This window comes from Oncorhynchus clarkii, chromosome 13, assembly GCF_045791955.1.
Source record: "Oncorhynchus clarkii lewisi isolate Uvic-CL-2024 chromosome 13, UVic_Ocla_1.0, whole genome shotgun sequence".
Lineage (NCBI taxonomy): Eukaryota > Metazoa > Chordata > Actinopteri > Salmoniformes > Salmonidae > Oncorhynchus > Oncorhynchus clarkii.
Window position 1 is genome coordinate 39,704,432 of NC_092159.1, and position 18,122 is coordinate 39,722,553.

An 18,122-nucleotide genomic window follows, 5' to 3' on the forward strand; every position below is an offset into this window, starting at 1 on the left:
TCGAGGACGGTGGCGGCGCGCTGCGGGGGCCGCGCGTCAGGGGGGGGGTACTGTCACGACTTCCGCCGAAGTTGGCTCCCCTGCCTGTTCGGGCGGTGCTCGGCGGTCGTCGTCACCGTCCTACTAGCCACCATCGATCCCTTTTTCGTTTGTCTGTTGGTTTTGTCTTATTAGTTTCACCTGTGTGTATTTTAGTTTATTGACGTCCTTATTTATAGTAGGTTGTCCCGCCCTTGTTTCGTGCGGGATTGTTTTGGTTTCATGTATTTTAGTGATTACGTATTGTGCTATTTGCTCCGATATATCTTAATCCTGTGTTGGATTATTTCACCCTGTTTTCGGGTTTTCAGTGTTTGTTCCGGAGAATAAACATTCGACTCACTGCACCTGCTCTCTGCGCTTGATTCCACCTACCTTGTTAATACGTGACAATTGCAGTTGTATTAAGTATTTATACCATTGGCAGACTTTTCATATACCATTACATATTTTGGAATTCCCAAAAATATGGTAACTTTGGTTTTGTACACAGTCAGACAAACGTGGTATAGAAAAGGACAATCTTGAGTGAGTACATGGGGAGTCAAAATCACTGATGCAGGTCCTCCTCCACCCTTTGGTGGTCTGGATAACTTCTGTCTCCTGAGAAAATAAAGGTCCTATCTACAGTTTTACATTACTATAGACTAACTGTAGGTGTTATTCAGCCTCCAGTGTTTATACTGCAGTAGTTTATGTGTCGGGGGGCTAGGGTCCTGGAGTATTTCTCCTGTCTCAGCCTCCAGTGTTTATACTGCAGTAGTTTATGTGTCGGGGGGCTAGGGTCTGTTATATCTGGAGTATTTCTCCTGTCTCAGCCTCCAGTATTTATGCTGCAGTAGTTTATGTGTCGGGGGGCTAGGGTCAGTCTGTTATATCTGGAGTATTTCTCCTGTCTCAGCCTCCAGTATTTATGCTGCAGTAGTTTATGTGTCGGGGGGCTAGGGTCAGTCTGTTATATCTGGAGTATTTCTCCTGTCTCATCCTGTGTCCTGTGTGAATTAAAGTATGCTCGCTCTGATTCTCTTTCTCTCTTTTTCTCTCTCTCTCTCTCTCTCTTTCTTTCTTTCTTTCTCTCTCTCGAGGACCTGAGCCCTAGGACCATGCCTCAGGGCTACCTGGCTTGATGACTCCTTGCTGTCCCCAGTCCACCTGGCTGTGCTGCTGCTCTAACTGTTCTGCCTGCGGCTATGGAACCCTGACCTGTTCACCGGACGTGCTACCTGTCCCAGACCTGCTGTTTTCAACTCTCTAGAGACAGCAGGAGCTGTAGAAATACTCTGAATGATTGGCTATGAAAAGCCAACTGACATTTACTCCTGAGGTGCTGACCTGTTGCACCCTCAACAACTACTGTGATTATTATTATTTGACCCTGCTGGTCATCTATGAACACTTGAACATCTTGGCCATGTTCTGTTATAATCTCCACCCGGCACAGCCAGAAGAGGACTGGCCACCCCACATAGCCTGGTTCCTCTCTAGGTTTCTTCCTCGGTTCTGGCCTTTCTAGGGAGTTTTTCCTTGCCACCGTGCTTCTACACCTGCATTGCTTGCTGTTTGAGATTTTAGGCTGGGTTTCTGTAGAGCACTTTGTGACATCAGCTGATGTAAGAAGGGCTTTATAAATACATTTGATTTAATTAGATTTTTGGCTCGTGTCAAAATGACCCCAAAGGACTTCCATTTTTTTGTTGATACAGAAACACTATAAACTATAAAATATTTAATCTCCCAGTAATTTATTGGGTAAATTGTTTATATATAGAGTGTGCGACTCTCTTTATTTTCATAGTTTATAGTTTATGACCTGTTAGTCAGCACACCCACAAAATACTATTTTCTGGGTGTGCGCCAGCTCATGTTTATTATGATACAGAAACACTAAGCAGTGATTTAGATGTATTAAAAACAAGTTGATTGAAAAAGTAATGAACAATTTGAAGAATTGAATGAACCACCTTTGGACCTCATTTGGTATGAGGGCTAAGTCAGTAGTGCCCCCTGTCAATAATTTTAGAGGGCGGGATAGTGACGATTTTAACAGTTTCACTGTCCAGATCTGTCTACACTTGTAAGATATCCAGATACATTGTGTGCCTGACTACCTCTGGGTGTGGCCAGGAAGATCCGATCAAGGTGCATCTTTTATTTGTTTACACCTTTCTGAAAATGTGGGCACAATCAGAATGTGGAAAAGCGTTGGACGAAGGATCCATGTTAGAACCAGATATAAATGGGGCTTTTGTGTCTGTGTTGTGTAGTATCCAATGATTGAAATGTCTTTCAAAGTTTTTGGTTAAAAAAAGTATTTTCGTTGAGTTTCGTTGAGCTTTTGTTGAGTTTTTGAGTGCTCTCAACAACCTATTTGTACTGACAGAATATATAAATAAATGGGAGACTTTTGAGTTGTCTGTTTTCCTCTCTTTTATGTGACCCAAGGGAGAAATCCCAGAGTGGTTCCCATCATCCAGGCATTGGAGACAGGGGCCTGTCAAAGCCTCAGCAGGAGCGCAGCTAGGGTGCACTGTGACCTGGCCTCGCTCACAGCCTCGCTAGAGTGTTTTGGAAGAACCATGGAGGAATTGTAGGTCCCATGGGAATAGAGTCTGGTGTGAAGTGGGGTGTTTCTCTGGAGACAGGAAGGATGGATGGTAGAAGAGGAGTGGAAAAGGCTACCTCCATCCTTTCAGCTCACCGAACCTTTGTCATGTATCACCTTTTTAACATGTACTATAGCTTGGTGTTCCCTTGTGAATATGAATTGAATTGAGAAAACACCATAAAGACATGAATATACAGTAAGCTTATGTTTTAGCTCATGGCCTGGGGGTTATCGCTGTATTTTAGAAGTAGGTTCATTTTGTTAGGGCTGTCTCAACTAAAATAGTTCAAGTCCAGCAAACCATAGATTTCTTACCATAGATTTTAGACCTGTAGATTTCTTTACTTGAATGTTGAGAATGACTTATTAGGCTTACAGGCGTATCGCTGTGTATTTCACTGAGGCAAATCCAAGCTCTGTTAACTTCTCGACTTCAAATCTCCAACAATCCGAGCTGAGCACTCAAGTGCCCTCCACGGTCCTTAAGTACCTTAACAGCATGAATCTAAAATTAGCCCGAAATATTAAACAGCATGAAGTGCTTCGTGGCAATGTAAATATTGATGTCATTGAAGTATTATATAATGGCGTGGCTCCTTATTACTGTTCAGCAGTAAGCTCATAAGTACACAAAAGGACGAGGAGACTCATAGGGGAAATAGATGCGTGATCACTACATACAGTTTGGCCTGAGGAGCTGAGGGGGGACGTAGGGGGAAGACTTTGAGATAATTGTAAGTGCTGAATAAGCAGTACCCCAGCTAGAAAGCTCTCAACTAATATCAGTGCAAAACACACACACCAATAAGCATGACAAAGGCACACACTACAGTAACACACAGACACAATAACAACACATAAACTAGCACACTCAAAGAATTATACCCACTCACTCAATTATACCCACTCGTCTTGGATTGCCTATACCCCCCCCCCCCCCCTCCTTTGATGAATACATAGTATATTCATGTCCTTATAGTGTTTTTGAAGAACAGTTCCTCGTTAGGCTGTGAGGCAGACCCCCCATGTCACCACAGTGTTGCACCTTGGGACTCTTGCCCAGCCAATCACCAAAGACTACCCAGCCGGAGGAGGGAGAACCCGCAAGCTTTGTACCCTTAAGTATTTATGGTAATGAAGTGGTCTGGATTAATCATGAGCAATGTGGAAAGAATTCTGATGAACTTGGAGTGCATGGCTGTGAGTCACACTCATCATCGGCGATCTGAGTTCCACTCCAGGCACGGATATCTCCTCTCTCAATTATACATCATCTAGCTGCCAGGGAGGAGTGTATGCTACAGAACATAATTAATATGGATCTGAGAGGAGGGAAAGGACACAGCTTGATATAATGAGAGGTGCTCTGATTACTATTACAGTCGCTATGTCCTATAACACTGGTACAGCAAGCAGAGGCACGTTTATTATTTATACTTATAGGACTATGTAATATGTTGATGTTTATGCTTGATCATACAGTAGTAGTGGCAAGTGTACGGCTCTGATACTCAGAAAACCTTTAACTGGGATACCCAGTAAACTTTAAGTGCTGATTCTCAGACAACCTTTAACTACTTAACCCTTGTTAGTGTCTGTCCTGAACCGCTATCTCGTTCCTTTAATCTTTAGCAAACTTAAACAACTTTGAACTTAAAGGGGAGGTGTGCTGTGATAGATCAATAGTCTGCAATGTAATGGTGGCTTCGTCTAAGGCCTTTTACTGCAAACTTGGCTTATTTTTGTACTGTCTGATTTGCTGTTTGTTTTTGGCTTCTTTTTGTCTCTAAAAGAGAATCAGTCCCATCTTACTGTACATTTATCCTGCTTAGTCATCTGACCAACTGACTGGCACACCTGAAGCCAGAAAGCGATCCTAATTTCTCCCATGAGAGAGAGATGTGGTAGAGAGAGATGTGGAAGAGAGAGGGAAGGGAGAGGGAGAGAGAGAGAGAGACTAAAAGAGAGGGAGTCAGATTGAGTGAGCGATAGAGCACAAATGGGAGCAACTGAAAAGCATTGTGTCGCTCCCTCCCCGTACCTCCCTCACCCTGTCTCCCCCCTGTGTCCCTCCCTCCCCTGCCTCCCCTGTACAGCAGTTAATTTAAATTCTGCAAGGAGACAACCAATAAATCACCTGCATTCTGACTAATGGTTCCTGCACTGAGGGGAAAACTCTCTCTCTTTCTCTCTCGCCTCTGTACCTAGAGACAGTTCACACTGCAAAGAAATATAGGGTAGTGCTATTAGCTAAATGTACACTACTTGTGCGCGCGCACACACACACACACACACACACACACACACACACACACACACACACACACACACACACACACACACACACACACACACACACACACATACACACACACACATACACATACACATACACATACACACACACACACACACACACACACACACGTTATTGCATAAACATTCACATTCTCACAAAAACACACGTACCGTAATATCCACTGACAGGCTGCAGTTGTAAGAGTCAGCAGAAACACAACTCCCCTGCCAGGTTTGCACTTCCTCCAGAGGCAAACATCCCCCAAAGTGATGGTCCATAATTAGCTTCTTCAACTCCACCTCAGCTTTCACCGTTGATGTCTGAGACACAGAACTTAACCTTGAACCGTCATGCAAAAGCACAGCAATGGTGTTATTCCAAAAAATATACTGCAGCTGTGAGCTTGACAAACCACGATCATTAAAAAACCTAAACCTTCTCACCCCAAATCCAGGTCCACTATTGTTATCACCACCAGCACGAATACCATTTACTAACTATAGGATTGACTGCAGCGATATTAGGTTAGTAAAAATACTGAAAATCAGCCGTTTGTGGGGAACAGTAGAAAACAAATGCACTCAATAAAATGGGACTAAAATGACTGTGACTAAAACTAAACTAAAACGGTCCAGAGTTTTTGTCGACTGATAATAACTAAAACTAACTAAGGAAGAAATGACCAAAATGTGACTAAAACTATATTGAAAATAGCTGCCAAAATGAGCGCTGTATTGTACAGAACCACGTAGTTTAACTTACGCATTTTGATTAAAAAAAAAAAAAAAATCGTTCTAATTGCTCCCCTGTGAAGTCGTGACTTGCGACTCCCCTGAATCGGGTCACATATTATATTATAACATTACCGTGAGAAAAAAACACCAGCTAATTTCTTAATAGATTTTAGGACGCTTGTGCAAATGCTCAAATGTTTCTCTCACGTGGCCACAACTCAACAGCGCACGCCACTAAGCAAAAAATGTATTTGATTGAAACAAAACACAGTTATGCTACAGTTTCTTAACACCATCTGCTCACAGTCAGTGGCGGTTCTAGCTTGTATGGCTCCCTTAGTCGAACGCCCCCTTGGTTGGCATGCAGATGCTGTAGGGACATAATTCACGATTGACAGGGAGAAATGTGAAGGGAGGGTGGCCACAAAAATGTGTGTGCGTTAGGTAGCGGCAAAGAAACATGTGTGGAACATGACACGGATCTTTCCAGCGGGATCAAGGAGGTGGGACAGGGGCGGGGCAGGGGCGGGACAGGGGCGGAACTGGGCGGTTACCTAAGGATCCGCAGCCTCGGCCTATTGTAAAGGAGGGTGGGCCAGGGACAGAAAAACTGTATGCCCTTACTGGCACCAGAAGGCTTGTTCTCTCTGGTCTCTGCTGTTCTCTGTTTTGTGCCAGTGAGGCCCAGCGCTGAGGGATGAGAGATGACACCTCAGGCTCCCCTCTATTTCTTCCCGGCCCTCTCGTGACCTGTCACTATCAGTTTGTCACTATTCTACTGAGTCCGCTATGCTAGAAAACATGCATATTCTCATTACCACTCTCTTTCTCTCACTGACTCTGTCTCTCACACACGCGCACACAAACACATTTAGCACACACACACAAACACACACAAACACAGGAAAGGCTCACACTTGCACACATACATTTGAGTTCCTGTGAGCTAGCTAGTTTGATGCCACGGACAAGGGACCATTATGAAGGGATGGTGTATACACTCTATAATCTGTGCTACTCTCTTGGTCTTTAAACTGTTCACTCTTTGATGAAAAGGGGCTATCACTTGTGCAGTGACCTGGGGTAACCCGCTGCAGCAAGCCTGTACTCCCACTCCCCCCAACACATATGTCTGACTGCCAGCTGTGATTGGGGCCTCTGATCCCCCTGCGGGTCCTACATGTGTTTTTACACAGGACTGGACTACGTTCTCCGTCCCTCTCTCCCCCGCCATCCTCCTCTATTCTCCTCCCTTCTCTTCTCCCCCATCCTCCTCCCCTCTCCTCCCCTCCTTCCTCGCTTCCCTTCTTCTCGCTCCTCTCTGTTCTCCCTTCTCCTCCCCAATCCCTCCCCCACTCTCTTCCACCTTTCTCTCTCCCCTCCCCCCCCCCCCCCCCCCCCACCCCACCCCTCCCCCTCCTCCTGTGACTGGGCGGGGACTCCTGGGCAGCCGTTCTGTCCTGCTGACTTCTGACAGAAGATGATAGAGGTTGTACGCTGTGGGGTGTGACACAGATGGACAGAGCAGTGTGCAGGGAGTACACTCCACTGGACCACACCATCCACAGTCCCCAGTCCCCAGTCCCCAGTCCCCAGTCCCCCTTTCCACACCCTCGGCTTGGTCTACAGCTGCAGCGAGAGAGAAGCTCCCCTGCAGTCCTCTCCTCCGGCCTCCTCCAACCCCGTTCCTCCAGACCTGCCAAAAACAGCCAGAGTAGTGTAATGTATGTGGGACACTGACCTGTCTGCAGCTGATGCCACGTCTCAGACCCAGTAAACATCTCTTCAGCTGTCTCTCTCCATCTATCCCTCGTAGTATTGAGCCCACAACCAACATTTTTGCTGATATTCCTCCTGACAAAGTCAATTGGAAATGCAAAGGGAGACATGCTAAACGGACAGGCATCATCACCAGCTGAAATACTGTCAACAGCCTAAAGGGGTCTTAGTTCAATGTGAGATCCAAGGATTTTGGGAGGGGTTGTCATGGCCGCATGGCACGAGCAATGACTCATGGGTGTGAGACGAGGTGAGGTGCTCACTGGGATACTAGACATGGTTGGATGTTATGGCAAGGGAGAATACCCTTAATCAGCCATCTCCACCAAAGCTCCCGAGGGCCCTCTTAAGATCAGGTAAATCCCATGTACAGCTATATTGCCTTGCCTCGCTTACGCTAATCATCTCTCTGTCTCTCCCATTATCATTAAACAGATATTTAGCAGCTAACCACTCTGATCCTGACGGACGTGAGTACCCCCCCACCACGTACAGTGTAGTAGTACTTTCCCACTCGCCTCTGCTCTATAACCACGTCTCATTAGCTGTATAAATGGAGGGGTCTCACTGTGAATCCATTACAGGGGGAATCTGTCAGGCTCTTTGTATAATCTCTCCTCCACCACCGTGGGATTAATCATCCCAGAGAGAGCAGAAGTCAATCAATTTATCCAGAGAGAAAGAGAGAGAGGTGACAAAACACCTTACGAGAGGGAAACACTGGGAAATTCTTATAGGCACATTGAAATGCATGAGAGGAAAGAGGGAGAGAGCAAGAGGGAGAGGCAGAGAATGATAATGCCAATTAAAAATAGTTTTTAAAACATTGTTTTCATGGAATATCACGGTCTTCCACATAAATACACAATTCATGAATTTTTGTACTTCATATTTAGTATTTATTAGGATCCCCATTAGCTGTTTCCAAGGCAGCAGCTACTCTTCCTGGGGTCTAAGCAGGTTTATATTACTACATTATTACACTGTTATTCATCCCCCCCCTCCTCTCCCCTGTAACTATTCCCCAAGTCGTTGTTGTAAATGAGAGTGTGTTCATCGTCAACTTACCTGGTAAAATAAGGGTTAAATAAAAATAAATTAACATTTCAATGTACAATATAAAATACACAATACCACAACAGCATTACAACGTGTTCATGTTACTCTTTTGACGCGTGAACCCCTAGCGGGACACCTACGACAACATCTGGTGAAATTGCAGTGCGAAATTCAAAATACAAAAATACAAAAAATCTTCACTTCTTGTTAATTCAACCGCATTGTCAGATTTCAAAAAGGCTTTATGGCGAAAGCATACCATGCAATTATCTGAGGACAGGGCCCCACACAAATACTTTTTCAACCAGCACAGGCATCACAAAATCACAAAGAGCGATTAAATAAATCACTTACCTTTGAAGATCTTCCTCTGTTTGCAATACCAGGGTTTCCAGCTACACAATGAATGGCCTTTTTGTTCGATAAAGTACTTATTTATATCCAAAAAAGTCTGTTTAGTTGTATTTCCCATAGGCAAGCACTGAAATGGCCTGTGACCTCAAAAAAAAAAAAAATCAGGATGGATCTTCCTCTGGTTTTTGCCTGCCATATCAGTTCTGTTATACTCACAGACATTATTTTAACAGAAACTTCAGAGGGTTTTCTATACAATGCTACCAAGTATATGCATATCCTAGCTTCTGGGCCAGAGTAACAGGCAGATTACTTTGGGCATGTCAGTCATCTGAAATTCCGAACAAAAACCAGTCTCCAAAACAGGTTAGAGTGTTTGTGCATCTCTTCACACTCCGTGTTGTGCCATGAGGTATTGTTTTATATGTTTTCATTACTTAGTCATGGCTCTATGTAGTACTGCACATTTCCCAGAGTCTGTTCTGGACTTGGGGACTGTGAAGAGACCCCTGGTGGCATGTCTTGTGGGGTATATATAGGTGTTTGAGCTGTGTGTTAGCTATTTGAACAGAGCTCAGTACTTTCAACACGTCAATACCTCTCACAAAGACAAGTACTGATGCAGTCAATCTCTCCTCAACTTAGAGTCATTTGAGATTGACAAACACCGTATTGATATTGGCCGTCTATGTACATTTCACGCCAGTCGTTCTACTCTGCTTTGAGCCAACTGGAATTTGCTTGTGTTCTTTTTTTGTGGCACTTGACCATATAACTGGGCAGTGGTCCAGGTGTGATAAAACTAAGGCCTGTAGGACTTATTTTGTTGATTGTGATGCCAAGAAATAAGAGCAGCTCTTCATCACAGACAGACCTCTTTCCATCTTCGCTACCGTTGAATCAATATGTTTTGACTCTGTCAGTTTGCAATCTAGGGTTACACCATGTAGTTTAGTCTCCTCAACTTGCTAAATTGCCATATTATTCTTTACAAGATTTAGATGAGGTTTGGGGTTTAGCGAATAATTTGTCCCATATACAATGCTTTTAGTTGTTGTTATATAACAGGACTAGCTAATTAGTTGCCACACATGCTAGAACTGACTGCAGATCTTTGTTAGCTGTTGCAGTGATTTCATTTGCTATGCTAGCTGACGTGTATAATGTTGAGTCATCAGTGTACACACAGGCTTTAAACAATATTACTGGTAGGTCATGAGTAAAAATAGCAAAAAAGTTGAGAGGGGGGAGGGTGGGGGAGATATGGGAAGGGAGAATGAAGGAAATTAGGGAAAAACTGCAAAGAAAATGACTTTCTGGCGCTAAATGGTTCCAATTATCTGTGCCATCTATTTGGGAAAACACTTGGGTTTGGATGTACTGAGGAGAAAAACTGGAGCTGTGGAGATCATTAGAGGTTAGTTGTGTGTGATGAGACTGCACATATTAACAAGCCACTTCATGCACAGTTCATTACAGCAAATAAGCCAATGATTGAAGACTATTTGTTTTTTAAATTGAGTCTGAACTAAATTGAGTCTGAAACGCTCTACTAATATGTGTTTATGCATGTACTTATAGGTGTTTCAGAATCTAAAGTAAAAAAAAATAATAATAATTAACAGTATGTGCTTTTGGTGTTGCGCTGTGTGTATGAGTTTGGACCTGGTGTTGCGCTGTGTGTATGAGTTTGGACCTGGTGTTGCGCTGTGTGTATGAGTTTGGACCTGGTGATGTGCTGTGTGTATGAGTTTGGACCTGGTGTTGTGCTGTGTGTATGAGTTTGGGCCAGTTCTGTAAGTGTGTGTTTGTAGGAAATTAGGCCAGGGTTCCTGGGGTACCCATGCAACATTTCAGGCTGATGATACCTCTGTGTGTGTAATGAGAAGAAATTAGGGTCGACTGGCGATGTTAACCCACTTATAAAATCTGCCTCCCTTTAAAGGGTGTTAGAAAACCACAATTACCCCCTGACATTTTTTCCTGCATGATTTATGAAGTGAACATTGCTTCCCCCTCCTCTAGCCCCAGCCCCCGTTTCCCTAGGTAGAGCAATAAAGGGAAGTTAAGGGACGGTATTGATCAAGAAAAAAATTGTCTTTGATTTGCCTGGGAGAGAGGAGGGCTACTGATGAGTTTCTCTCCATCCTCCCCTCCTAACCACCACCCAGGGCCGTGTCTAGCCTTTTGGGGGCCCTAAGCGGGTAAAACATTTTAGCGGCCCTCTTGACAGTGGAGAGAAAATGTACATTTTAAAGTGAATTTCCTGCAATACACATTTTTCCTTGACTTATGCCATGTTAATGATATCAAAGTGAGAGTGACTAACAAATCAGTGGTGGTCCCCTGGAGGTCAAGGCCCCTGGGCACATTCCCGTGCATTGTGTAACCAACCGGTCAGTATTAGGCCATGATAGCTGGCTAGACTAATTTATCAATCTAAAAATTGTTAGCTGACATGGCTAATTGAGTGACTGACATAACAAGAGAAATTGCTGATGCGCAACCAAATGTTGAACTTTAACCTTGTGTATTCTACTATTCAATTAATGTCACCTTTATTTAACTAGGTAGGCCAGTTGAGAACAAGTTCTCATTTACAACTGCGACCTGGCCAAGATGAAGCAAAAACAACATGGAGTTAGTTACACATGGGATAAACAAACATACAGTCAATAACACAATATAAAAATCTATATACAGTGTGTGCAGATGTATTAAGATTAGGGAGGTAAGGCAATAAATAGGCCAATAGTGGCAAAATAATTACAAATTAAAAATGTAAACAGTAAGTTGAGATGCTGACTGAGTACCGGAAAAATACGAATACAACTTTTTGGGGGTTGAGGGCTCGCTAGCGGCATGGGGCCCTAAGTGACAGCTTTTGTCGCTTATGTCTGGAGCAGGCCCTGCCACCACCACCCACCCCTTCTCCCCACTCCACCTCCTCCCTCTGGCTGTCTGGCCACCCGCCACGTGTGAAGAAGCTTTCAACTCAGATCATCGTCTCCACTTCCACCTTTAATTGGCCATATGTGTCACCACCACCCTGCTGTTATTGGTGGAGAGGAAAAGGAGTGGGAGGGCAGAAGGATGTGACAGGGTGTGTGTGCAGACTTATTTGGTTATTACAAACGCTTGTCAGCATCCCAAATGGCACCCTGTTCATAGCCGCAGGAAGTAGGGGTGCTGAGGGTGCTGTAGCACCCCCTGAAAAAAATAAATCTCACAAAAGTAGTGCACTATGACACTATTTGCTTAGATAGTGCACTAATTTTGACCATAGCCCTTGTGGAACCTATTCAAAAGTAGTGTACTACTGTAGGTAAAAGTATGCCATTATGTGCAGACCTTGACCATAAGAGGGAAGGTGTGTTACAGGGGTGAATAAATTAATCAAGGAGATGGGGATAGAGATGCTCTAACATTAAGTGGTCTCAGCAGACATGATCTAGAGCATCAGTATGAATGGCACATACTGGTACTACAGTACAATACCCACAGAAGCAGCAACACATTTGTCATGACATTCAGCAAGCATTCATTAACATGCATTAACCTTTACTCCTGATCACAGGAAGTGAAGCAGCAGTTACCTCTACATTTTAAGGCAGGGGTTTATTTTCCTCTGCAGTGAGGATACTGAGAAAGGGTATTTGAAAAACAAACACATGAGTAGGAACAACAGCTCACATTCAGAACAACTGGCATGACGCGGTGAAGTGCATATTGATGACATCATCCGAGCTGGGTTCATTTTTACCCAATGTCAGTTATACTGCACTGTCTCCAGACATGTCTGGGATGAAGGAGAAAGGGATAGAGGGAGGAAAAGTCAGGGGTTTTTGGATAAGGGTCCACCCTCCTTCCCTTCTCTAACTGGCAAATGTCACAGCCAGGAGATAGAGATGAGAAGAGAGAGAGAGAGAGAGAGAGAGAGAGAGAGAGAGAGAGAGAGAGATGATCGGCTGATGGGAGTGTGGTAGAGCAGGAGTTTACAGAAGCCAATATCTCTCTGCAGTGGGGGTGATCAACCAAAGCCAAGCAGTGTGGCTGGCAGAGATCTCAGAGTTGGCAGTGCCAGGGTGCTAGAGGGGTAGCTTGCAGGGTCTAGGGACACATGGTGGAGAGCACATGCAAATACACATACAGTATAGTGATCTCAGCCCATACACCCCCTCCCTCACCCACTAGGCATGCAGCTGACATACACCAAACCTGGGTGGTAGGGCTAACATATCTCTTGGAAATTATTACAATTCGAGAACATTTTCAACAGTGCTCTTACTGCAGAACGTTTGTCAAGATTAGTTTAGAATGTAACTGTTACACTGTCAATTTAGGATTAATTAATTATAGATTGTCAAGTAGGCTCTGCATGTCCGGGTTAGATCCCTTATACCATGGCAACAACAGAAATTACTACACATGCCAATTTATCTTGCAGGGATCTGAATGTCCAATAGCTAGTAGAGACAAGACACAACAGAATGAAAATCAACAGTAGCCTAAAGATAATGCTACAAATAGCTGGAATTCCAGTAAGCTAGATATTAAACCTTTGCCAATCAAAGGCCACTCACTCTATGAGCTTTTAGCACCAATGTGATTGTCAGAGTCTATCTAGAAGATAGCGAAGGAGTCAGGCGCAGGACACAGGTAAGAGTAAAAAAAAAACACTGTATTTACTGAATCCAAGACGGGAACATAAATCCCGTTTACAAAAACAAGGACAAAACAGGACTCGATCTCCAACACACGAAAGACAATCACGCACAAAACAGAAAGGGAAACCAGAGGGTTAAATAAGGGACATAATTATGAGATGGGAACCAGGTGTGTAAAACAGACAAAACGAAAGGAAAAATTAAACATGGATCGGTGGCAGCTAGAAAGCCGGTGACGTCGACCGCCGAACGCCGCCCGAACAAGGAGAGGGAACAACTTTGGTGGAAGTCGTGACAGTGATAAATGTCTGGGGCTGTGACGTTCTCCATTTTGTAAACAGAAGACAGGAAGAATAAAAATAGATCAAAATAAACACTGAAATGAGTCCCTGCAGGTCGAACTGTACCACCTCTTAGCTAACCCTCTAACCCTCTAACCCTCTTGACACTAGGGCCAGGGTTTAATCAGATCCGCGGTAATCCACAGTAACTGACAAACGCATATCTTGTCATTGCTTTTGTTTAGGCGATTCGGGATTTTCTAACTGCATTGGAGCTGTCAAATCCACAAGTGGCTCCCATCGCTATGCCTGTTGCAGACATCTGAGGACTGTCACATTAGTAGAAATCCATTGTGGCCGTGTAACACGTTCTAACACTGGAATGTGGAATGTCCTCTACACCTTAATTAGGCTGATATAAATGTTTGTTATTTAGTTAAAGGATTTTGAATTTGAGTGTCATTATTTTTATGTAGCCTTTCTCTTTCTGAACGTCTAATGCAGTTAGGATATAGGGACGGATGTGGTTTCATGGCCAAAATAGCCGCCGCTCACCGATTTTACAGCTCTAGCGCAGTTACACCTCCAACACCCAATGAAAAGCTATGCGTTTGTCAGCTAACCAGGGTTAACGCTGATCTGATTCAATCCTGGCCCAGATCCACGGGTATGCACATTTCAGTCAACTGCTATCCTTTATTTGTCTCTGGAACTACCCCGTAGAAGTTTCTAGAACCAGGCAGAGGCTAACAGAGTCGGTCTGTGTGGTGGCATTGCTCTCCTCTGCATGGGGCTTATTGAGACACAAAGGACCTTTGGAAAGACAGGGTACCATATGATGTCCCTCTACCATTGTCCGTCTGTTTGTCTATCTATCCATTGGTAAAATAACGGTGTTGAAATAACATTTACTGCTGGTTTGGTATGGATTTGCTGACACACAGAGTAAATGGTCCACTTTTCATTTTGTGAATGCAACCCTTTCTAATTTAAAAAAGGTCTGTCTGTCTGTCTCCCTCGCTCTTCTCACCACTGTCTCCTTCTCTCTGACTCGCCCTGTTTCTGGGCTGTCTGGGCTGCTGATAGATGAGTATCTGCCCTGGGATTATGTACTGCGAGCTGCTAATAATGTTGAAGAGCCTCCTGGGCTCTCAATCCCTGAGCAACGGCGCAATAAAGCCGGGAGCTGGGAAATACATGGCTATTTAATGGAATCGCCTGTCCAGGAGCTGAGGGGAGCTTCAGTGCCGAGCTATATTTACAGTTAGCCCCCATGCCACTTCCGTGTTCGCCTCGCCTCGCCTGCCAGCCCCCTCAGAGGACAACAGGCATCTGCCGCTCCGCTCGGCAATACCTCGATGCTTCCTCCCACCCACGCCACGCGCCACCGCCACGAGCACACACTCTGCTCACACAGCCAACAAAGTAAAAGCCAAAGAGTATAGAGTGAACCAGTCACGTGTCGGAAGTGGCAAAAGGCCAGGCAAAAGTCAAATGGGTGACACGTGATCGAGGTGAGATGAGCTAATGCTCCCGCGAAGGCTGTCAGATAGACCGTGCCACTTTGTAAACAACAAGTGAGTTGTTCACTTTTGGTCGCCGGCGCCGCAGTTGTTACGTCTGTCTTTTTCCAGACCTTGTCATTAATTTGCACCATCTGTCTCACACCGAAGTCAAGAACAACTGTGACACGACGCACCGCTTCTTCCGTCTTCTCTTTCTATTTATACTGCGATAACGAGAAATCAGCACAGGGATGGCATTGCTCTGGCTGCCACACGGGCACACACCTCCATCTTCCAGGGCCATATGGCTCATCAACAGCAGGGGGGCCGTTGACTCCTCTGACTCTGGGGCACGAAGGGGCTCAGACCTTTACTTCATCCAAGTCACAGGTTTGACATCGAGATCCACAGCACCACATATACTCTATACTGAACCCCCTAACATCAATTCAGCTCACTGTGTGTCTCCGTGATAACCTCTGTCTCACATCTCCTTGTAAGTGTTATAGCACAACAACTGACAGGTGGGGTGATTGTGTGAGATCAGTGATGATTAGTTTTACCTAGGAAGTCGTTGGTCTCACAGGCAATACGAGCTGTGTTTCTGGCCTCCGAACACGCTAGGGGTCTTGGTCGTCCTTGTGTCCACACGTGTTGACCCCGGCATTGGGCTTGTGTGTGCGCAGTGTGTCAGGACCGAGAGCGAGCGACTCCGCATGACTCATTACACGCTCTTGGACTGTTTTAATGGACACAGATTGACAGCCGCACACATGCAATGTTCAAGGCAGCATCCTGGCACGGAATCTTTCTAGTCTGGTGTCAGACCCGTTCCAGAACAGCAGGCATTGGCACAGCCAACTGTCTTATATCCCCACAGTAAGATATACACACATACTCTCACATACAGTACACACACACACACACAAACAATCGCAAACACAAACAGACATATAGGACATAGAAAGCTATGCATGCAGACACACTCCCACACTCACACACACACACACAGTAGTTCCTGATGGTCGGAACACATCGCCTGTCCACAGCATAGTGACCTTGATTCTGGATTCAGTTGAGCACTTCCCTTGCCTCAGTCGGCATTCTGATCTCTGTCTCAATTGATTCCTTGGAGGAGGTGGGGAAGCTCAGCTCTCTTTGTTCTGGGTGGAACTTAGTTGCCCTCCGTTGTGCACAGGGTTGACAGAGGTTAGTAATTGAAAGCGACATCATTACGCAAAGCTTTGTCATGCTTCTCGCATCCATTCCCAGGACCCTCTCACTCTCTGGTCTCCATCTCTGAGGCTATTGTCTAGGTCAAGCGCTGGAACACAAAACGCTATTGCTGCACCGAAATCACCTCGGCCGTCTTCCTCGAACCCGGCCAATCCAACATTTCAATACAGCAGTCAACTCGTTTTATTTTCCTTATTTCTTCCTTCCCTTTGGTCCTCATCACAATCAGCAAACATTTAACCAGCCTATTCGGTTCACAACGCGGGCCATTGTAGATAGGCATGGCTTGAGTCATGCAAGTACTATACAGTCCCCACTGTGTGTGTTCTAAGTGTCCTTCCTACACACACTCTGGCTTCTGTCAGGGACCCCTGTGTAGAGGTTTGAATTTCTGGGTGTTTAAAAAAAAAAAGGAATTCCACTTTTGCAACCTTGAGCGACAATAATAATATTACTGAAAGAAGTTGAACTACAGTATTGGTTAAAACTTTATTTGAATGTATATACTATCTACAGATAGACTATCTACAGTATAGACAGACTATCTATGTATAGACTATCTACAGACTATCAGTACAATGTTAACTAACTATCTACTAACCCTAGTTCTAACCCTAACCCTTATCCTAACCCTAATCTTAACCTTCACCCTAACTCTTATTCTGAACCTAATCCTAACCGTAATCTTAGCAGGAAGTTGTTGTCAACAGATAGTTTGTTGATAGTATGATCATCTGTAGAGTATGGTGTGAGTATGGCGTGAGTATGGTGTGAGTATGGTGTAGACAGTCATCTTTTCATGTTTTTATATCGACAGTAGGTTGACCAAACCTACCAAGGCTGAAGCAAAATAAAATATTTTTGGAGCAGAGTAGATAAGTGGATATTGAAAATGTTTTTTTAAACAGGCTAGACAGAACCCATGACTAAGGCAAGAGATGAGCACCACTGACTTGGAATGCCCCATTTCTACTGTAATGTTAAGAAAAAAGAGAAACCCTGTGTACAGCGTCAAGATAAAGTGCTGGTTTTGGCAGGTACACCTAGTCTTTAAAAACATGTTTTTTTACACTTGTTTTGTGTACAGTATACTGTCTTAATGGTTACTCTAGGACAGCATTAACTAGGTTGGGCTAACTCAACTGACCGCACGTTCCCCTTGCTCTCCCGCAGGGTATGTGTGGTAGTGACCCGATCCAGGGTCCAAACCCCAGCTGGATCCCAGCTCTGGCAGGAAGCCCAGCCCCACGCTGTCTCTGGCCCTCTGTTTCTGGGCCAAGACCAACACCAGCAGACACGAAACAGTGACCCACGTGGAGCACCATGCTGACGGAGCAGCCAGCTGACCATGCAGGGTTCACTGACCACGCTAAACACAATGACCACGAAGCATTGACCAAGAAGTAACGTCCAGCAGAGATATTCTTATGAGCCAGCCAAAAAGTCAGTTACTCTCATTCTGATGGACCCCTTCAGTCATTTCATAACATCGCAGTCTCCCTAAAGAACAATACAGTTGAAGTCAGGAGTTTACATACACTTAGGTTGGAGTCATTAAAACTCA